Here is a 24,100-nt window from a genome sequence, read left to right on the forward strand (position 1 = left end):
TTTATTTTTGATGTTACTATGGCATGCACCAAGTTGTTACTAGTATAATAGTATGTATGGTCTATTTGCATAGCTGCACCTTGTTCACTAATGTTATTCATGTAATTGTGTTGTGTGTAGACAGCTCATACTAGTGTCTAAATTATTTCTATAAGTTTGTGCTGTTACTGGTGGATAGAATCACATTAGAGAACCACGACAGATTGCTGCTCGCTATTTTTTCTGTTGCTGCATAACTGTCTGGTTTTTGTTTTCTAATGTTCTTCCAATTGGCTCAGTATCTGCATATACTAAGTTGTGGTTCAGGACGTTGCATGTGGTAGCTATTTGCTCAGTGTGTTTTTATAATCTTTCTAATATATATTTACCTTCAAAAGTGCTTACTCCTCTCTGTACTCTTCTTTTCTAGACCTAACACCACTCTTAAGTATTCAACTCCGGTACCACCTTTAACATTCCTATAAGAAAAGTGCAGTCCGGGTCTGAACTGTCTGCAAACAGCTACAGTTAACTTTGAGTATGTGTCTAACTGTTTGAGTCAATCTTCATTTTCCCGTGGAGAGCACTGTGCTTTGGCTGTAAGCAGCCCCCCCACCACCACCACCACCACACACACACACACACATCTTCCACTTTCTCTTATTCCCTTCTGTTAGCAAATAGTATCAATAACTGATCAATACTGTGTGTTTGTTTATTTAAACTATACCACAGTAGCCTACTGATACAAGGTTATCCTGGTTTTCCACCTGAGAAATTAAGACAAGACTTACAGTTTCAGAGCAGTCCTTGGTCAATTGTGATTGTTCTTAACACATACTTGTCTTGCTTTGGCTCATTAGCAGCAGTACAAAGAACTGCCTGCTCACACCCTTGTTCTCCCTCCCCTTCCCTGTTTATTACCTTAAGACAATCCCAGAGTTAATAAATATTACCTGTGGCAGGCACCATTTGTAAAACTACAATCCACTCTGCTACAGGCCCCATGAAGGCTCAGTGTCTCTCCAGTAAGTGTTTTACAACTGTAAATGCCTATTTATGTTGAATTGTATTAGACACTTTACAACTGTATATGTTTATGTTGAATTGTGTTAGACATCTAATATGTTTTATGCTTTATTTTTGATGTTACTATGGCATGCACCAAGTTGTTACTAGTATAATAGTATGTATGGTCTATTTGCATAGCTGCACCTTGTTCACTAATGTTATTCATGTAATTGTGTTGTGTGTAGACAGCTCATACTAGTGTCTAAATTATTTCTATAAGTTTGTGCTGTTACTGGTGGATAGAATCACATTAGAGAACCACGACAGATTGCTGCTCGCTATATTTTTCTGTTGCTGCATAACTGTCTGGTTTGTTTTCTAATGTTCTTCCAATTGGCTCAGTATCTGCATATACTAAGTTGTGGTTCAGGACGTTGCATGTGGTAGCTATTTGCTCAGTGTGTTTTTTATAATCTTTCTAATATATATTTACCTTCTCAAAAGTGCTTACTCCTCTCTGTACTCTTCTTTTCTAGACCTAACACCACTCTTAAGTATTCAACTCCGGTACCACCTTTAACATTCCTATAAGAAAAGTGCAGTCCGGGTCTGAACTGTCTGCAAACAGCTACAGTTAACTTTGAGTATGTGTCTAACTGTTTGAGTCAATCTTCATTTTCCCGTGGAGAGCACTGTGCTTTGGCTGTAAGCAGCCCCCCCACCACCACCACCACCACACACACACACATCTTCCACTTTCTCTTATTCCCTTCTGTTAGCAAATAGTATCAATAACTGATCAATACTGTGTGTTTGTTTATTTAAACTATACCACAGTAGCCTACTGATACAAGGTTATCCTGGTTTTCCACCTGAGAAATTAAGACAAGACTTACAGTTTCAGAGCAGTCCTTGGTCAATTGTGATTGTTCTTAACACATACTTGTCTTGCTTTGGCTCATTAGCAGCAGTACAAAGAACTGCCTGCTCACACCCTTGTTCTCCCTCCCTTCCCTGTTTATTACCTTAAGACAATCCCAGAGTTAATAAATATTACCTGTGGCAGGCACCATTTGTAAAACTACAATCCACTCTGCTACAGGCCCCATGAAGGCTCAGTGTCTCTCCAGTAAGTGTTTTACAACTGTAAATGCCTATTTATGTTGAATTGTATTAGACACTTTACAACTGTTTATGTTTATGTTGAATTGTGTTAGACATCTAATATGTTTTATGCTTTATTTTTGATGTTACTATGGCATGCACCAAGTTGTTACTAGTATAATAGTATGTATGGTCTATTTGCATAGCTGCACCTTGTTCACTAATGTTATTCATGTAATTGTGTTGTGTGTAGACAGCTCATACTAGTGTCTAAATTATTTCTATAAGTTTGTGCTGTTACTGGTGGATAGAATCACATTAGAGAACCACGACAGATTGCTGCTCGCTATATTTTTTTCTGTTGCTGCATAACTGTCTGGTTTTGTTTTCTAATGTTCTTCCAAGTAGCTCAGTAGCTGCATATACTAAGTTGTGATTCAGGACTTTCATGTGGTAGCTATTTGCTCAGTGTGTTTTTATAATCTTTCTAATATATATTTACCTTCTCAAAAGTGCTTACTCCTCTCTGTACTCTTCTTTTCTAGACCTAACACCACTCTTAAGTATTCAACTCCGGTACCACCTTTAACATTCCTATAAGAAAAGTGCAGTCCGGGTCTGAACTGTCTGCAAACAGCTACAGTTAACTTTGAGTATGTGTCTAACTGTTTGAGTCAATCTTCATTTTCCCATGGAGAGCACTGTGCTTTGGCTGTAAGCAGCCCCACCACCACCACCACACACACACACACATCTTCCACTTTCTCTTATTCCCTTCTGTTAGCAAATAGTATCAATAACTGATCAATACTGTGTGTTTGTTTATTTAAACTATACCACAGTAGCCTACTGATACAAGGTTATCCTGGTTTTCCACCTGAGAAATTAAGACAAGACTTACAGTTTCAGAGCAGTCCTTGGTCAATTGTGATTGTTCTTAACACATACTTGTCTTGCTTTGGCTCATTAGCAGCAGTACAAAGAACTGCCTGCTCACACCCTTGTTCTCCCTCCCTTCCCTGTTTATTACCTTAAGACAATCCCAGAGTTAATAAATATTACCTGTGGCAGGCACCATTTGTAAAACTACAATCCACTCTGCTACAGGCCCCATGAAGGCTCAGTGTCTCTCCAGTAAGTGTTTTACAACTGTAAATGCCTATTTATGTTGAATTGTATTAGACACTTTACAACTGTTTATGTTTATGTTGAATTGTGTTAGACATCTAATATGTTTTATGCTTTATTTTGATGTTACTATGGCATGCACCAAGTTGTTACTAGTATAATAGTATGTATGGTCTATTTGCATAGCTGCACCTTGTTCACTAATGTTATTCATGTAATTGTGTTGTGTGTAGACAGCTCATACTAGTGTCTAAATTATTTCTATAAGTTTGTGCTGTTACTGGTGGATAGAATCACATTAGAGAACCACGACAGATTGCTGCTCGCTATATTTTTTTCTGTTGCTGCATAACTGTCTGGTTTTTGTTTTCTAATGTTCTTCCAATTGGCTCAGTATCTGCATATACTAAGTTGTGGTTCAGGACGTTGCATGTGGTAGCTATTTGCTCAGTGTGTTTTTATAATCTTTCTAATATATATTTACCTTCTCAAAAGTGCTTACTCCTCTCTGTACTCTTCTTTTCTAGACCTAACACCACTCTTAAGTATTCAACTCCGGTACCACCTTTAACATTCCTATAAGAAAAGTGCAGTCCGGGTCTGAACTGTCTGCAAACAGCTACAGTTAACTTTGAGTATGTGTCTAACTGTTTGAGTCAATCTTCATTTTCCCATGGAGAGCACTGTGCTTTGGCTGTAAGCAGCCCCACCACCACCACCACACACACACACACATCTTCCACTTTCTCTTATTCCCTTCTGTTAGCAAATAGTATCAATAACTGATCAATACTGTGTGTTTGTTTATTTAAACTATACCACAGTAGCCTACTGATACAAGGTTATCCTGGTTTTCCACCTGAGAAATTAAGACAAGACTTACAGTTTCAGAGCAGTCCTTGGTCAATTGTGATTGTTCTTAACACATACTTGTCTTGCTTTGGCTCATTAGCAGCAGTACAAAGAACTGCCTGCTCACACCTTGTTCTCCCTCCCTTCCCTGTTTATTACCTTAAGACAATCCCAGAGTTAATAAATATTACCTGTGGCAGGCACCATTTGTAAAACTACAATCCACTCTGCTACAGGCCCCATGAAGGCTCAGTGTCTCTCCAGTAAGTGTTTTACAACTGTAAATGCCTATTTATGTTGAATTGTATTAGACACTTTACAACTGTTTATGTTTATGTTGAATTGTGTTAGACATCTAATATGTTTTATGCTTTATTTTTGATGTTACTATGGCATGCACCAAGTTGTTACTAGTATAATAGTATGTATGGTCTATTTGCATAGCTGCACCTTGTTCACTAATGTTATTCATGTAATTGTGTTGTGTGTAGACAGCTCATACTAGTGTCTAAATTATTTCTATAAGTTTGTGCTGTTACTGGTGGATAGAATCACATTAGAGAACCACGACAGATTGCTGCTCGCTATATTTTTTTCTGTTGCTGCATAACTGTCTGGTTTTTGTTTTCTAATGTTCTTCCAATTGGCTCAGTATCTGCATATACTAAGTTGTGGTTCAGGACGTTGCATGTGGTAGCTATTTGCTCAGTGTGTTTTTTATAATCTTTCTAATATATATTTACCTTCTCAAAAGTGCTTACTCCTCTCTGTACTCTTCTTTTCTAGACCTAACACCACTCTTAAGTATTCAACTCCGGTACCACCTTTAACATTCCTATAAGAAAAGTGCAGTCCGGGTCTGAACTGTCTGCAAACAGCTACAGTTAACTTTGAGTATGTGTCTAACTGTTTGAGTCAATCTTCATTTTCCCATGGAGAGCACTGTGCTTTGGCTGTAAGCAGCCCCCCCACCACCACCACCACCACACACACACACACATCTTCCACTTTCTCTTATTCCCTTCTGTTAGCAAATAGTATCAATAACTGATCAATACTGTGTGTTTGTTTATTTAAACTATACCACAGTAGCCTACTGATACAAGGTTATCCTGGTTTTCCACCTGAGAAATTAAGACAAGACTTACAGTTTCAGAGCAGTCCTTGGTCAATTGTGATTGTTCTTAACACATACTTGTCTTGCTTTGGCTCATTAGCAGCAGTACAAAGAACTGCCTGCTCACACCCTTGTTCTCCCTTCCCCTTCCCTGTTTATTACCTTAAGACAATCCCAGAGTTAATAAATATTACCTGTGGCAGGCACCATTTGTAAAACTACAATCCACTCTGCTACAGGCCCCATGAAGGCTCAGTGTCTCTCCAGTAAGTGTTTTACAACTGTAAATGCCTATTTATGTTGAATTGTATTAGTCAATTTACAACTGTATATGTTTATGTTGAATTTCAAGCCTGTACTCCAATCTGCTTACTTACACTATCAGACTATTTACCCCACTCATAGGACCAAAACTGGGACTGGTTTATCCCTCGCCCGCCGCGCCTGGCTCGCTCAGCCCTCCCTGCCCCTTATCCCACCCGCCCCCACTGTGTCTACATTTATAGCCACTAGGCCACACCCTACCTCTCCAACCTACACAACTTCCTCTCCAATCCCCCCACCACTTTACTGTTTAACCACTACTATTCCTCTGAAGCACATTGACCTCAACCATTGATGACATATAACATGTCTATAAATAATTATAAACTCCTTCCTCTTATCTTACCACTCTTAATTCTGCCATACTTTCTTACTAGCTATGAAAATCTCACATTCGTAGGTTTCTCTTATCCAAAATGCCAAACCAAGACCCACCTACCTCCGCTGATCATGGAACTTGCCCACTACTACACTACCCCAAAAATTATAAATTCCAACCACTTGCTTCTAAAAAACCACTCCAATCAACACCAAAATCCAAATATGAACTAAAACTACTATTCAAAGTTATTAGACTATGAGCGTATCTAAGAAAAAACATAACCAAAGATGGGGACATCCATCCTAATCCAGGCCCAACCTTAACTCAAAATCCTACCAGCCCACCACTCTCCCACCGACTGGTCAACTCCTCCTAATATGCCACTTAAACATTAGAAGCCTAAACAATAAGATACATAGCCTGCATGCTGTACTAGCCACATACCTCCCCAACATAATGTGTCTATTTGAAACATGGCTGCCATCAACCAAAGACAATGAGATCCTGCCTCCTGGTTACAATATACTTAGGGCAGATAGAGTAAAGAAAAGAGGAGGTGGAATAGCCGCTTATATAATAGCACACTTAACATCATAACTAACCCTATACAACCACCCCAGGTCTCTAACGCTGAAATACTAGCTCTAAAAATTCTACTAAATAATCATAAGGGCATTAACCTAATTGTCACCTATATTCCCCCTGGGAACAATGTAAAACACTAGAGGTCATTCTACATTGGATAGCCAACAACTACCCTCAAGAAACCATTGTCCTGGGCGATGTTAATATTGACTGGAGCCAATGCACAGCACAGTCCAACCCCATCCCTGTTAACCTACATGGATTCTCTCAGATAATATCATCTACCACACGTACAGGTAACAATAACCAAAAAGAGAGTATACTAGACTGGATACTCACCAACAATCATCCCCAGAACTATATGTCTGGAACTCTCCCTAATGATCTTAGTGATCACCTGCTCACATACATCATGAAAGACAAAATTAATTGCACAAGCTTACCTATTTATAGGTCTATCAGATCCAAGAAAAACTTTGACCCAACTAAATTTCAACTTGAACTCAAATCATGTAACTGGACAAAACTAAAGTTCCTTCCCCTTGATGAGGCAGTGTCATCATTTAACAATTCATTCCTTACTATACTTCACTCGCATGCCCCTAAACGCTCAATAAGAATTAAAACTCAACTAGCACCCTGGCTAACAACAGACACCAAAACCAAAGTAACAACTAGAGACAAAGCGTGGGATAAATGGCGCACTACCAAACTACCCCTAGATCGTATCAAATTCCAACAACTTAGAAATGAGACTAAAAAAGCCATCATACTAGATAAGAAAAATTACTTCTACAATCTGCAACATAAACATCAGAATAACCCTCAAAAGTACTGGGCAGGCATAAATAAATAACATTGACAATAAACTCAGATTTGATATACATATCAACCAAGCCATTAAGTCAGTCAACAAGAAACTTGGGACCCTATATAGAATTAAAGCCTTCCTTACCCCGAATGCCAGGGCAGCCACAGCCCGTTCACACCTTCTCTCTACCCTACTATATGCCTCTCCTGTCCTCACTCACCTTAACAAATCTGATCTGGCCAAGCTCTCATCCTGCTATAATCACATTGCCAGGTTCGTTACAGGCCTACACTACAGAACACACCACTGTACTAACCTGAAAAAGCTTGGATGGATAGAATTCCCACACCTTCTTCACCAGTCCCAACTCATAGAGGCCTTCAAAATCCTTAAACAACCTGAGAATACCCCAGCACTAAAAAACTTAATGACTCCCTATTCCAATCTAAGCTGCCTTCGCTCAGCAAACAGACTCCTTGTCCAAACAACTAAATCTCTCAACCTAGGTGGTGACGCGCTATTTGCCAACACCACTGGCAAAATATCGAACTCTCTCCCAAATAACATCACACTTGCAACTTCTCTAAGTCAATTCAAAAATAGTCTAAAACTCCACTTCAAGTCACACTGGCTATGTCCTTGCTCAAACCCAGACTAGCTCTGTGCCATTAACTAAAACATAAACAACTAGCTAAGATGATAAGTACTTTGTATACTGTGATAAAGAAATATGTATCCTGTCTAACTCTATGTCATTACACTGCCTACCGTACTTGCTAATATGTTATTAATGTTACATTTGTAGTAATCTCAGAAATAGTAATGGCAGTCTTGTACTTGTATGTAAATAGCCTATGTTTTTGTTAAGTTCTTTCAGCTCATTTACTGTACCTAATTATCAATGTAACTCTGTTGGAGCTTTTCTCCCCAGGCCTCCGCTGAAAAAGGACATGTATCCAGTCGGACCATCCCGGTTAACAAATGTAAAATAAATAAATAAATAATAATAATAAAAAAGCCATGACAGTTCCGGCATCTTATCCCTCATAAGACATATGTTGCCACAAACCCTGTTACAATGGTACATGTATGAGGTTATCACAGCAACATGTCATTATTGGCCCTGTGTATGTGCTGCCAGCCACAACTCTGCCAATCTGTGTACATATGTCGTGCATGACATGGTGCATATGTGCTGTACACCATAATTAGTGTCATCATATCTGCTAACAAGCCAGTGAGATATCAGACCTCCCCGCATATTATGTACAGTAGGAGTTATATTTGCTGACATAACCTGGACATTCTGTGGATGTTTGTACAGTCCTACGTGTGTGTGTGTGGGCATCAGTGTTACAGACAGCAGGTAGCAATAATTTCTAGAGGAGAACCGGCACACTCATGGCAGTTACATATGTGTAGGAGGTTCAGGGACTACAGACAGAGTGTGAGTAGAGCTGTGTTATGCTTTGTATAGTACTGGTGTTACAGTGTGCGTGTGTACATACTACTTTACCTTGGAATGATGTCGGTCTGCATAGCCCTCAACTGTGGGCCCATCCTCTAGGTGGCCAGATGTGTGCCTAACATGTGTCATCTGTCCACCACACAGGTCCTGTGTCTGATATCCCACTGGCAGTGTGTGTGTGGAGTGCTATCAGTACATGACCTACATATCAAGCTTTGCACATATGACATGCTGTAGGGGGAATATTCTGTAATGGGCTGTGAGTATATCACACTGCCATTGCTGCCATCAGTCCATGTCTGTTGTATCCCCCAAATATATGGTGGGGCTGGGGCCATATATGTGTGAACATCACCTACACAATACGTGTATGCTCTTATGCACTCCAGAGGCCACTGTAGATAGCAGTGGTATATGGCCCTGTAGTATTGAGTGTGGGGGGCACCATAGATGACCTAAGCTGTTAAATATGTGGGGGTATCAGGGGTGAGCTGCCATAAGGTATTTGGATGTAAAGTACCATATACTTCACCTATATGTACAGCATGTGCATATATTCGGTTACTGCAAGCCTACTGCCACCTGCCAGATGGACTGTTCTGTTTGTCAATGTGCATTTGATGGTGTCCGTTATGCCTTGTTATGTCACAGTTACAATCCCATGTGGTCATATGACGTCTTTACCTCCCACTGCTGTTGCACAGAGTGCAGATAGCGGTTGCTGAACTATACACCTGCATTACACACTGTTGATCGTTTGGTATCCTGTGGCCCAGTCAGTCCTCACTACTGTACAGATCTAAGGACTTGGCCTGGACAGCGATGGTTGTGAAGCTTTCCATAATACTGCATTAGTAAAACTGTTTCACGGTTGCATTCCTCTGTTTATATGGATGTCACTGACTGAACAGCTATATGACATGGCATATAGAGCTGTCATGGTGCACAATGAAAGGTATTCCATTTCTGCAAACCTGTGCGTGGAGTTCACCCAATGACCTCTCTGTGGGTATATGTTGCAGGCAATGGTCATCATTTGTATGGGTGGCTCATACAGTGTCCAGTTGTTCAGGGGTTAGCTGCAGGTATAGTGGCTGTTCCACATTGTGTGCACCAACTACATATGTATCCTACTGTACATATATCCACGTGTGTATGTGTAGTCACATGTATATCCATATATATGTATATATATATATATATATATATATATATATATATATATATATATATATATATATATATATCTAGGTTCATAGGTTCATACTAGGCTATCTGCCCTAGGGCATTTATAAGCCTAGCCAGAGTGTGTTTGGCTTTTGCCACCCATTTTAAATGAATTTTGCTATGCCCTTTTTCGAGGTTAGTATACTGTGCCTCTGTCTAACAGTGACACAGAACTGATACCTGGGGTAAACCTATGATCTCCCATCCACTCATCAAGATTCCTCTTGAAGAGAGTCAATGAGGGACTCTGCCTAACCTGGACTGGGATTTTATTCCAGAGTGAAGGGAGCCTCTGGGTTATGAATCTGTCCCTCCAGCATGTCCTATTTATTTCAGTGCTGAGGTTCAAGTCTCTCGAGCACGTAGCTCGATGGGATTTGGATTTTCTGAGGTGCAGCATGTCCATTAATTCCGGGTTGGACATGGTTTTATATGTCAGGCACAGATCGCCTCTGAGCAGGCGGTATGCCACTGAGTAAAGCTGGAGTTTCTTTAACCGGGCAGCATATGGCATCTGTTTGAGCCCTTTGATCCTCTTGGTGAGGTACTTTTGGGGTCTTTCCAATTGCTGCAGGTGTCTGGTAAGGTACATCCCAAAAGGGGCATTGTACTCAATTATGGGCCTGATGAGGGATGAGGCACGATGACCTTCCCTGATCTAGATGTGAATCCCTTCATGATTAGGTGGGCTATATAAAATGTTTTTCTAACCACTTTGGCCACGTGGTTGTCAAATGAGAGATTGCTATCAACTTGGGTCCCCAGGTCCCTTATTACTTCTTCTGTACTTAATGGATTACCACCTATGTGGTAATTTGTGGGCACTTTGTTTTTGCCAAAGGGGATAACTATACACTTTTTGGCGTTTAGCTTGAGGCCATGGCTCTGGCACCAGTTGTCTGTTTCTATGAGGCCCTTTTGGAGGATGCTTGTGTCGGCTGGAGAGTTGATTATGGCGCCCAGTTTGCAGTCATCTGCAAACTTGGTCAGCCACAGTCCTTCCATGTTGGCTTGTGCCTCCGAGAAATATATACCGAACAAGAGAGGTCCCAGGACTGAGCCTTGTGGGATGCCACTTGTAACTGGTTTGGAGTCTGACATGGCTCCAACAATTCTAACCATGTGGGTTCTGTCCTTGAGCCAGTTTGCAACCCATCTAGTGACACAGGGGTTTATATTTAAGCTGGTGAGCTTATCTATAATGCCCAAGTGGGGTATTGTATCGAAGGCTTTTGCGAGGTCCAGGTAGGCTGTGTGGACCACCTTCCCCTCATCAATGGCCTTGGTGACTGTTTCAAAGAAATCAACCAGGTTTAAGAGTCAGGATCTGCCCTTAACAAAGCCGAACTGGGTAGGATCCAGTGTCTGTAGGTCCCCAATATCTTTATTTATGAGGTCCATGATGATCCTTTCCATAGCTTTGCAGACCAAGCTAGTCAGGCTTATGGGGCGATAGTTTCCAGGATCCGTTGAGGCACTGCCTATGTGGAGAGGGACCACTGTTGCTGTACGCCACTCTTTGGGTACATATCCTGTAGTAAGGCTGAGATTGAACAGTAGTTTTGTGTTTGAGTTTAGCTCTTCTTGGAGTTCATGTAGGATGCAGCCCGGGACACTGTCTGGTCCCATTGATGCTGTGTTTTTTGCTTTGGAGAGGGTGGCTCTAAACTAAGCATCTGAGATGTCAGGGGGGCAGCACTCTGCTGGGATAGATATTTGCCATTTTGGTGGGGAGGGGGGGAGAAGTTTGCACTGAACCTGTCAGCTAGGATGTTGGCAATGTCTGTGGGTTCGATGTATTTTTTGTCATTTTGGACTAATTCTGAGCATATCTGGGAATTCCCACCCAGGTTCCTAACATAACTAAAGAAAGCCTTGTGATTATCCTTAGTGTCCTGTGCAATTTTTCTCTCGAAGCTGGCCTTAGATGATTTTATGAGTGCCCGTAGTTTTTTGCTAATACTGATCAGAGATGCCTTCCCTTTTTGGGATTTTGCTCTATCATGTAGTAGCTTCCTCCTTCTATTGTATAGTTTGTTTATGGCTGGGGTCCACCAGACAGGGCGTCTGCCTTTGGAGGATTGGGTCTTGGTTTTATTTGGGATTGCATGATCCATGCATTCCTGAGTGTGTTCATAGAATGCGTTTATAAAGGATTCTGTGGTCTGGGCCATATTTTCCACAGGCTCGGGGGCTTTGAAGGATTCCACCTCAGTTTGAGAAGTGTGAAATTTGCTTTAGAGAAGTTTTTCACTGTGGTTTTCTGGGCAGGGGATGGGGTCGGGATGTGAATATCCTGTGAGATTAGTTTATGGTCTGATCTTATCAGTGAGGGATACACATCTAGTCTGGAGCATAGAGTCCCCATGTTGGTGATGATCAGGTCCAGTATGTTTTCCCCTCTTGTGGGAGTGGTAACAAGTTGTTCCATAGCATTTGAGTTTATAAATTCTAGGAAGCTTTGGGCTAGGGTGTTGGAGCTAGAGTAATGCTCCCAGTTTATGTTTGGGTAGTTGAAGTCGCCCAATATAATGGTGTTTGGAGAGATCTTCATATTTTCCAGTGTTCTCAGGAAGGCCGAATGGGGTTCCTGGGTTTGGGAGGGTGGTCTGTAGCAGGCTATAAACTGAAAGGCAGTTTTACCTACTGTTAGTTGCACATGGATAGTCTCTGATGCTTTGTGCTGTGCCATCAACCTGGGGGTGTGGGTATCTTTGACTAATATTGATACTCCCCCTCCTTTTGTGGTTCGGTCCAAGTTTTGGGGCCAAAAAGCATGGTATGAGGTATAACCTGGTAGTGCTGGGGTGCTCTCGGGAGCCTTGAACCAGGTTTCTGTTACTGCAGAGATATCAATGGTCTCCATGCTTAGGAGAGTTTCAAGTGCATGCATACTGAGGTTTAGACTTCTGGCGTTGAGAAGCATTACTCTTAGTTTCTTATCCCTTGTGATACCTATGGAGGTGGGTTTGTCTTTTGAGCCTTGCCTAAAAAATGCACTATGGGGAAAGCAAGAGCCTTTGCCAATATCCAAAAGCCCAGGGGTGACAGATGCAAGCCGTCCCTAGCGAAGAAACATGGCTTGTCGAGCATGTCATCCCAGGCTGACAGGCATTGGATCCCCTTTGAATGACACCAATACTTAAGACAATTGTTGAAATTGATCATCTTGTCTTCATATTGTGGCATCATTCTTGGTGAGGGTAAGATGCTACTCAAGGTCAGGGTCATACCGGTCTGGGCTACATGCTCAGAGAGCTCCTCTATGTCTCTTTTCATGTAGTCCAGGGAGGTACATCTCAGGTCATTCACACCAGCATGGACAATGACCGAGTCATATTTGTATTTGCCTTGGAGTGACCTGAGTGCTTGTGTTATGTGGTAGATCCTAGCGCCCGACAGGCAGCTCACAATGACCTTCTCCTTGTTCAGCCTGGTGAGTGGGACGTCAGTGTGCCTGACGATAGAGTCACCTATTACAAGTGTATCAGGTGTGTTGTTTAGCCTTAAGGGCTGTGACTATTCAGCACACTAGCTTTGTGAGCTATGTGTTGCATGTGTTTTGATTTGGGGCAGCAGTTGCTTGGGTGTCTGCTTTGGAGGTCTCTGCTGCTTAGGCAGATTTTTATTTAGAGCCTCCGAGTATGCTTTTGTGTGTTTATGTGTTTGGTTTGCTGTCGTGGTAGGTCTATGTGAGACTGGAATTGTAGTGAGTGTGGTTTCTTTCTCCTCCTGACTGGTTACACCAGTACTAAGTTGAGAGAGCTTAGCCTCCAGTTTGGCTATATGGTTGCATCTCTCACATGTGTTAGAATTTGTTGGGAGGAGGAGAGGGTTGTCTGTGTACATGAGGCAGTTGTATCATTGCCTCAAGATTCCCAGATTTACCAGCTGGACCAGAGAGGAGATTGACAACTGACCTTTGGACATGCTAGAATAGTATTGGGAATTCCTTTATAATTGGAAAAAAGGGCCGATGGGGAACAAGGTACTCAAGGGGAGTTTGTGAGGGTGTAGTGCTTTTAATTTTTTAGTGCTGACTTATATCATTGCTTTAGTGAGCAAGTGCCAGGTAACTTAAATGCAATGTGTTACATGTAACTTAAATGCAAAAATGACAAACAGTAACTTTCTTTCAAGTGAAACAAGGAAATAAGTACAGTAAGCAATGCAGATATCACTAGGGATCCACAGAAATGCTGAAAAGCCACATTTTAGCTGGAATTAGCGTTTCAGGGAAATAAGCAAACAAACAACAAGCATACAAACAAAGTTAGATTCAGCAGGCCTGGATCTAGTCTATGCTACAGCAAACAAGGTGTACCAATTTCAGTAAGAAACAGTTCAAATATGCAGGCACTATAAGCCTTTAACCAGAAATTCCCAGCTCAGAAGGGCAGAGTCCAGCCTCTCCTCCCACAAAAGTGCAGACCATGAACCTTCTTAATGTAAAATAACTGTCCTGAAGCCCAAGAGCTTAAACCAGAACTAATACACTTTTAGAATAACAGACACTGAGCCCTCAATCAGCAGTTCCCAACTTAGAAGGATGTAAGCTACCTGTTCTGCCACCACAGTGCAGGCCACAAACCTTCCTAATGTAAAACAACTGGTCTGAAGCCCAAGTGCTTAATCCAAAAGACTTAGAATGATAGCTACACTTTAATCAAGTTACTACCAAGCAGTAATAAATCTTCTTCTTCTTCTTCTTTCGGCTTTTTCCGTCGCGGGGAGCCACCCACAGCCACCTTGTCCGCATTGAATGGCAGTAGAGAGTTTTTTAGTCGAGTTGCCAGCAGCCCCAGCCACCAACCTTCCACCACACACACACACACACACACACGCAGGCCGATGTGGGGAAACCGGAGCACCGGAGGAAACAACCACACCAGGAGACAGGAGGGACTCCAGACAGAGGCACCCCCGAGAGAGGATCGGATCGAGAACCTCTTGCTGTGAGCGGCGCTATGCTTGCACACACCCACACTGCACCACGCCACCAAGCAGTAATAAATACAATTGAATATTTTAAAGAATGCCTGGATTAGTGCTCAAGTTATACAAACAAAGCTAGATTCAGCAGGCCTGGATCTAGTCTATGCTACAACAAACAAGGTGTACCAATTTCAGTAAGAAGCAGTTCAAATATGCAGGCACTATAAGCCTTTAACCAGAAATTCCCAGCTCAGAAGGGCAGAGTCCAGCCTCTCCTCCCACAAGTGTGCAGACCATGAACCCTCTTAATGTAAAATAACTGGCCTGAAGCCCAAGTGCTTAAACCAGAATTAATACACTTTTAGGATAACAGACACTGAGCCCTCAATCAGCAGTTCCCAACTTAGAAGGATGTAAGCTACCTGTTCTGCCACTACAGTGCAGACCACAAACCTGCTTAATGTAAAACAACTGGTTTGAAGCCCAAGTGCTTAAACTAAAAGGCTTAGAATGAGTTACACCAAGCAGTAATAAATACAATTAAGTACTAGTAAGATGACGCAAAAGCAAAATAAAGTAGAAAGAAACACAAATACAATAAAAGCAGATAACATTTTTTTTTTTTGAGTGAGCAAATGAGATGGGTCCAGGAGTTACAGGACAGAAACAAGTGCAAATGCAGGCCTTCAAATCAGAAAGTTGAGAGAGATGGAAGACCGCCCAAATGGCCAATAACTACAAATTCTGGGCCAGAACCACTCCTTATGTGGTAGACAGGTTACCTAATGCTTACCACTCCCACTGATAAGCTAGAAGGCTTCCCTCCAACACAGAAAGGCTTGGGGGGCAAATCTGTATCTGGAACACTAATTACAGGAAAGGTAGGAAACAGGCTAATTACAGGAAAGGTAGGAAACAGGCTTACAATTTTTTTTTTCAGAAAAGTAGCAAAAACAGTAGTAAAAACAATTCACATGCAGCACAAGCTGGCACACTTGAGTATGTAGCAATATTAGTCCACACACAGTTTGAAAAAATGTAATTAAATTAAAAAGGACTAAAAGCAAGTGCAGAAAGGGTTTATTAGGTAGAATGCGGTAAAAAGATGGGACTGGGGGAGTGTCCTAGATCAAATCTACAGTGGGGCGGGCACTGCAAAAGCCACCAAATTTACAGTTTCAACAGAGATGTGAGGAATCACAGTACAAATTATAAAACCAGAAAAATATATACTGATCTCTGTATATTTGCAGAACAGTAAGACAACAGATATCTAAGCAACAATTTAGCTCTATAATACAGAATAATACAGAAAAATATACTCAGCTCTATATATTTGCAGATAGTCTTGTAAGGCTCTCTCTCAGTGCACAGGTTCCAATTTATATATATATATATATATATATATATATATATATATATATATATATATATGTACACATGTATGTATGTATCTGCATATCTGTGATTGTGTATCTGTATACTGGGGATGTTTTTGGCTACCACACTTTACATTACCTATGATGATATGTCAACAATACCAGCCTGACATCATACAGGTGGGATCTTGTACTCTCATCTTCCTGTGCCCATGTCGTGTCATGTCCTTGTTACGGGATCTGCAACACTTGGTATTGTATTGCGAGCCGGAAGTGTTTGGTTGGGGGGGGGTGCCTACTTGTACAAGACGTATAATGTGTGGGGCCTCTCAACCCCAGTAATGGCACATGGGGATATATGTGTGTTCGTTAATCTGCCATTGCTCTCTACAGATGTATGGCCATATGTACCGATATCTGCTGACATATATGCAACTATGTCTGTATATACCTACATAGCTGTATATCTGCATACACATATGTAACGTGCTGTAGACATATAGGTGTAGACACATATATGTGTCGATGTAGCCATTAGCATGTATATATGTCCATAGATAGTAATATCTATGTATATAGTGTTATAAAGCTATATATATATATATATATATATATATATATATATATATATATATATATATATATATATATATATATATATATATATATATATATATATATATATATATATATATATATATATATATATATATATATATATATATCTACACAAACACATATACAGATATGTTGTAGCAGTCTACATAGTAATATATTTACACACAGATACATCTAGATGATGGTATACAGTCTCTGTACAGTTGCATGACTGGACTCGTTGATATGTTTTGGATATCGGCCTTACTTTCTACAGCTGTAGTGGCCTACTGTTAGACCATTGTAGCTGTGTTGCGGAGGGTCCTGGGGTCAAGAACTGCATGTGCTGGATATTGCATTGCACATCATATCTGTTACAGCTGTGGTGGGGGGAACATAACAGTCATCACCAGGTTCCCCTCATCTGAGCCCCCACCCCCATCAACTGTGCATAAGGTCAGTTATTTGTGGTGGGGGTTCCGGTTGTTATTATATATATATATATATATATATATATATATATATATATATATATATATATATATATATGTATGTATATCTACATTTATATCTAAATATATGTGGACATATGTATCCACCCACTTACATACCATTGATGTGATATGATGTATGTGTGAGTCAGACATTTATATGTACCTGTGTATCTCACTACATTTACAGATCTGTGACAGTCCATATGTTCATGCATGACTGGCTCACAATATTGGCCTGCCCCACATTCATCTGGCCACTTGACATGGATGATGTCAGGCATGTGGTCAGTTAGGAATGCCGATACATTACAGTTGCAGACATCATGTTGTTCAGACTATGTGTATTACAACAGATCACTGTTTAACTAGCAATGATTTACATGTATATGTACAATATTTCATGTGTCTAGATATGTACCCCACAATTGTCACACTGTGTCCACAATGTTTGCAATAAGAGGTTGAGTGTTGTGATATTAGTACAATTCCCCTTATGCAGACTGACTGTGCAGCATGATATATCTGGGAATACATGGGATGTCTGTATATCCTACATGGTTTAGTGTTAGTTCACTGTGATTGTGGTATACAGTGTCCTGGGGTCAGGCCGTGCAGTGGCTGTCAATTATGTTGCAGAGTTGAACAAGGGCAGTGAGATGCAGGGTGATTAAGGCACTTGTAAGCAGTCGTGAGCGTGTTTGTGCGATGGTATGCATCACCAACTGCAGGAAAAAGCCAGTTACACCAGGTTAGCCTTGACATTGCTTACTTTGTGTACACAGGGCTCACCGTCACCAAACACAGACCTCTGGTTACATATGCCTACCGATAATTAGTATCAGATTTGCTGAGCCTGGAAACGTAAACTCTCTAACTAGTGCTGACTTATGCTTACAGAAGCTTAGTGCTGCTTAACCTAACTACTGCTGTATGCATTATGATACCTACACCTCACATGTGCATTTCCTGCAGTACTCCAGTTCATGTATATATGTTATTCCGTGGTTTATGCAACATACATATTACCCATAACGTGGTTTGCCATGGGAAATGGTATGTCCCAGTACCTTCCCTGTGTCCCCCCACTTCTTTCTCTCTGACATCCACGGGCCAGTCCCATTAGAACAGGTTCATCTAACCATGGCACGCCTTGGTCCATAATGTTGTACCCATCATTCCCTGCCCCAGTCCCCTTCACCCTCCACATCAGTCATCCTTCCTACAGGTTCCAGCCTAATCTAACCACACCATTACACATTGCCCACTCTCCTCTTCTCGGGACCCTTCACGTATGTTGTCTCAACTCATGGATCTTCTGGCTTCCCACACATGTAGTCCATGAACATAAGTTACCATCTGTGCATACTTTGTAGGCATGGTATGTTACCCCAAGGACTCATTGTGGCAGATGTTTGGGGTCGTCCTGCCAGGGACGGACGTGTGTTTGTTTAAGAGTAGACTTAGCAGGGTGACACTGTTTCTCCCATTGGTAGTATCCTGCCAGTAGTCTGGGATCTAGTGCTGTGCTATGCTTAGCAGTGCATATTATTAGATTTGCATGGTAATTGCCCTTTGGCATTGATTTCCCCTTTGCAACTTGTTTTATATGTGTCATGTATCCTCGACACATGCGTACGGACACTGTCTGGGGTCCTGGGAACTTCTGCACTTTATTACATTAACACCTCACATCCGGACTTACTGCTGTACTCCAGTTCACATATGTATGTTCTGTAGTCAGTTATGGCACATATGACTGTATACTGATGCCTTTCACAGGTTCAGTTTGGTTATACTATGGTGAGGACATGTTTACTACTACCCCATTCTTCTGTATGTCTGTTATAGCTTGGTGGATAGCTACTGGGGCTATGGTGTATGGGGTCCTGGGTTTGTGACCTGCATGGCTGTTTATTTTGTTGCTGGGCTGATAAAGGCCCATTGGATACAGAGTGATTAAGGCACTCTAAACCAGTTGTAAGGCCTTATGCCCGCTTACTAGTGTGTACATATGCCTACTATTGCCTATTTGTGCTTAGACCTGCTTACTAGTACCTTATTCTGTTTGACACTGATATGTCACATGTGCATATCTTGTGGTACTCCAGTATATATTTCAGCTATTTAGTGGGTCTTGCAACAAAAATATTGTTTATAACATGCTTTGCCATGTAAAATAGACTGTGCTACAGTGGGACCCAAACCAGGAATGCCTGCTCATTGGTCGGATGCTCTACCCACTAAACTATTGCTGTTCTTCTTAATTTGCATATTTCTACCATATTTTAATACCCATGTTTCCTTCCACCAGCCCCCAAGCTGCACGTACACAGCATACATCCATTCCCCAGTTGCTAGCCCAGCCATACCACACCTCCACACATTTCCCCCTCTGCACGTGTTGGTACTCCTCCATTATACTGTCTCAACCCAAGCTTCTGCAGGCTCTTCATCCGTTTAGTCCATGTACGTTCGAGCCTTCACTTGATCCTCCTACGATACTGGTGGAAACACCTATGTGACCTACAAGGTTTGGTTTGTCCTGCCAGGGATGGACCTGTTGTTGTGTCATGTGTAGACTTTGCTGGTCTACACTGTTTCTCCCACTGGTAGCATCCTTCCAGGGGTTCGAGAAGCAGTGGTTTGCTCACACACTGAGCTAACCTCATCTCCTGGTCTTGTGGAACCAATGCCCCAGGTGTGACATTCTGTGCATGAAGCATGCCCACATGCCCCCATGGCGTACACCGTTATTCATTCTTCTCTTCAGTATTATGCAAGACTACTGTTCTCACAGTATGTTTGGACAGGCACTGTTCATTGATACACCTAGACTGCTCAAAATACTGCGATTGAGAGATGTGCACATGTTTGCTGGTATTAATCTACATACTTACATACATTTCCTATATTGTTGAATGACTGTGCTGGATGTTATGTTTGTGATAACAGCAGCTGAATGTGTACCTGCCATGCCTCAGTGGTAACTTAATTAGACTATAGTGTGCAGGCTGGGGGGTTGGAACCTGGGAGTGCAGATTATTTGGTTACTGGGCACGATGAGAGCTGTTGGCTACAGAAGGCCAAAGGCACTGTAGAGGAAGTGTAGTGTCACATTAACATGTCGGTATGAAACATGCTTAGGTCAGGTTTACATGTCAGGTATGACTGTTGACATAGGTCAGTTTAAGGTGAACTGAGATTCCAGTTTAACAGTTCTGGATAGGTTACACTCAGGTATTCAGGTTAGGTTTAGTTATGCCATACCTGTATGTTAGAGTAGAAGTGAGTAATGAAGGAGTAGGTAGGTCAGTAGAGGGGGGGACATTGTAACTGTATAGTCGACCATTGGAATGATTGGTGGTGGAGGAATAGGAAAGGTATGCAGGATGTTGTGATTTGTATTTGGACAGGACAGGAGGTGTCGGTTTCACTAGTTGGTGTAGAGGTATAGAGTGTTAGTTGGGGGGGGGGGATTCACCAGGTGGTGAGCATGTACTGCTCCAGGTGTGCTTGAGGTGTTCCTTCATGTGTTATTTACATGTGTCATGTGGGACAGCTGAGGTAATACATGTGGGTAGGGAGTTCCAGATTCTGCCAATATAGTTGGGGAAGTGGGTGTCACCTACTTGTGACTGTGAACAGTAATAGTAATGAAACAGGGATCGATAGGTAAGTGGTGTTAATGGGGCACACAGAGAGGCAGATAGTAGGGGAAATGTCCGGGGATGTGCAGGTAGGCTGACGGGAAGGTCCGCAGGTGGCCATTTCTTCTACAGCAACAGCTGTGTATATACACTGCATTTGGAGGTAGGTTTGGACACTCACACCCCTGGGTGGGGGTGGGGGCAACAATAATTCCTTGTGATGCCAATTAGTTCGATGTACATGCCTACAGTGGGTTGTTGCGACCATGTGTTCTTTGGTGTTATTTAGTGGGATTTGCAACAATACATCTGGTTATACTGTACTTTGCCATGTAAAATAGACTGCTGCAATGCGACTTGTACCGGGAGTGGCTGCTCACTGGGCAGCATCTCTGCCCAATGAACACTATTGCTTACATCCCTGGGGTGGTCCAAATAGAACCACTCCAGCCAACATCTGTATGCCTAGACCCATAATTACATACCCATAGTCCCCCCCCGCACCTCCTCTACAGCACTCACCCTTACTCTGGGTGCAGGTCAGGTCTAAACACACCACTACACACTGCCCACTCTCCACTTCACAGGACCCATCTCATATGTTGTCTCGACCCATGGGTCATCAGGCTTTCCCACCCTTTTAGTCCAGGTACGTATATGACCCTTTTTAAAAGGTCATCGCACGGGCGTCCTCCTATTACAAGACAATTTTTGGGGTGTCCTGCAAGGGACGCTGCTGTCTCTGTTCCAAGATTAGACTTAGCAGATCCACTGTTTCCCCCCCCTCTGGTTGTACCCTGCCTGTGGTCTGGGGAGCAGTGGATTGTTTACATTGTTTGTGTGCTTGCTTGTATGTTTCCCCTGTCTGGCTGGGGGGGGGTTATTGCTACATGTTACACGTTTGTTGATTGGGTCCCTCACCCCCCCATTGGCACCGCCTGTGAACATATGTCATTCTTAAGTGCTGTATCATATCATAGCTATATATCTGTGTATATCTACACACACACACACACACACACACACACACACACACACACACACACACACACACACACACACACACACACATATATATACACACACACACACACACACACACACACACACACACACACACACACACACACACACACACACACACACAATATATATATATATATATGTATATGTCTATATATATATATATATATATATATATATATATATATATATATATATATATATATATATATATATTTATTGCTGTATATATATCTAACGACATGTGGCTGTATGGGTGTCTGCATATGTATATATCTATATGTGGGTATTTATATATATTTCTGTCTATGTATGTATACATTTGTACTACAGAGAGGGAGAGGTATATATCTATTTAGTTATGGGTATATATACACACACACATACCTCTACATATTTAGCTACATATCTTGTAATGTTGACTGGTATTGCTGGATACTGTGTTTTGTGTGCATACCGGTCAACCTTGTGTACCATGTATGCTTTGCAATACCTACAACTAAATCCGTTAGTGTACACAGAGTCACACGTGAAATATATTGTTAGTACCAGGAATACATTTGTCCCATGTGGGACAACCCGAACATTGGGTATTCAACCTTTGTCTACACCCAGAGTTACATAGGTACCCATGGCTATGTGCATGGACTACGGTGTGTGCCACACCTAGGATACTTGGGTCAGGACATCATACGGGATGCGTCCCGATGGGGGTGGGGCGGCAATGTGTGGTGGTGTGGTAGCTACAGGCCAGTAACCAGGGCAGGGATGGTGGCTGTGTGTGTGCTGCGGGTGGGGGGAAGCAGAACTGTGGGGTATGCATGTATGGGTTGTCGATGGCCTGGGTTGGATGGGCCTGTACTGCTCGGCCTGCCTAGTGGGTGGGGGAGAGGGGTATGTGATATCAACATGTGAGACATAACAGGGCTAATTTAGTTCCCTATTTAAATGACAGATGTAAAATACAATGAGCTTGGTGGTGCATTGCAGGGCGAACGTGTTTGGCTGGGCGGGGAGTATGCCAATTCATACGTGATGTATATTGTTTGGGGCCTCTCAGGCCCATTAATGGTGCATGTGGACAGTTTCTGTTCATCTACCATTGCTATCTACAGATGTCTGGCCATATATACCTCTGTGTGTATATATATTTGCTTACATATTTCTAACTATGTCCGTATATACCTACGGAGACATATATCTGCATACATATATGTAACTAGATGTGTATATGTTGACATATAGATGTTGACATATGTATGTGTAATATATATGTATATATCTCTGGATATTTACATATATATATATATATATATATATATATATATATATATATATATATATATATATATATATATATGACTACATCTATAGATATGTTGTATCCATTTAGATAGCAATATATTTGCACATACATGCACATCTAGCTGTAGGTATACATTCTCTGTACTGTTGTATGACTGGGTCGGGGTTATGTTTCTGACAACATACGATTTCTGCATATCTGGAATGGCTTAGTGGTAAATCATTTTGTGTACGGTGTACATAGTCCTGGGTTCCAGCCTTGCAGAAGCTGTTTGTTTTGTTGCTTGGCAAAACACCGGCCATTGGATACGGTATGCTTAAGGCACTTTCAAGCAGTTGTAAGCGGGTTTGCACGGAGGTAAGCACTGCTAACTTCCGGTCATGGTGTCTTACAACCATTTAGCTTCTCCTTTGCTTAATCTGTGTCGGCATTGCTTAACCCCATGCAAATACACTTGCACATGCTTACTAGTGCTTACATATGCTTACTACTGCTTATCTGTGCTTACGCCTGCTTACTGCTGCCTTATTCATTATGATACTGACACTGGCCCTATGTGCATTTCCTGCAGTACTCCTGTTCATAAAAATGTATGTTATTTAGTAGGTTTTGCATTACAAGTATTACTTATACCATGCTTTGCCATGTAAAATAGACTGTGCTGCACTGGGACTCGAACTGAGAATGCCTGCTTGTTAGGCGAATGCTCTGCCCACTACACTATTGCTGACATGCTTCATTTGCATATATCGTCCTTGTTATCCTCTTCAGCCTTTTAGGCTGCTTTCACC

Source organism: Protopterus annectens, chromosome 15.part0 (genome assembly GCF_019279795.1).
Source record: "Protopterus annectens isolate FY-2018-M chromosome 15.part0, PAN1.0, whole genome shotgun sequence".
NCBI classification, from domain to species: Eukaryota; Metazoa; Chordata; order Ceratodontiformes; family Protopteridae; genus Protopterus; species Protopterus annectens.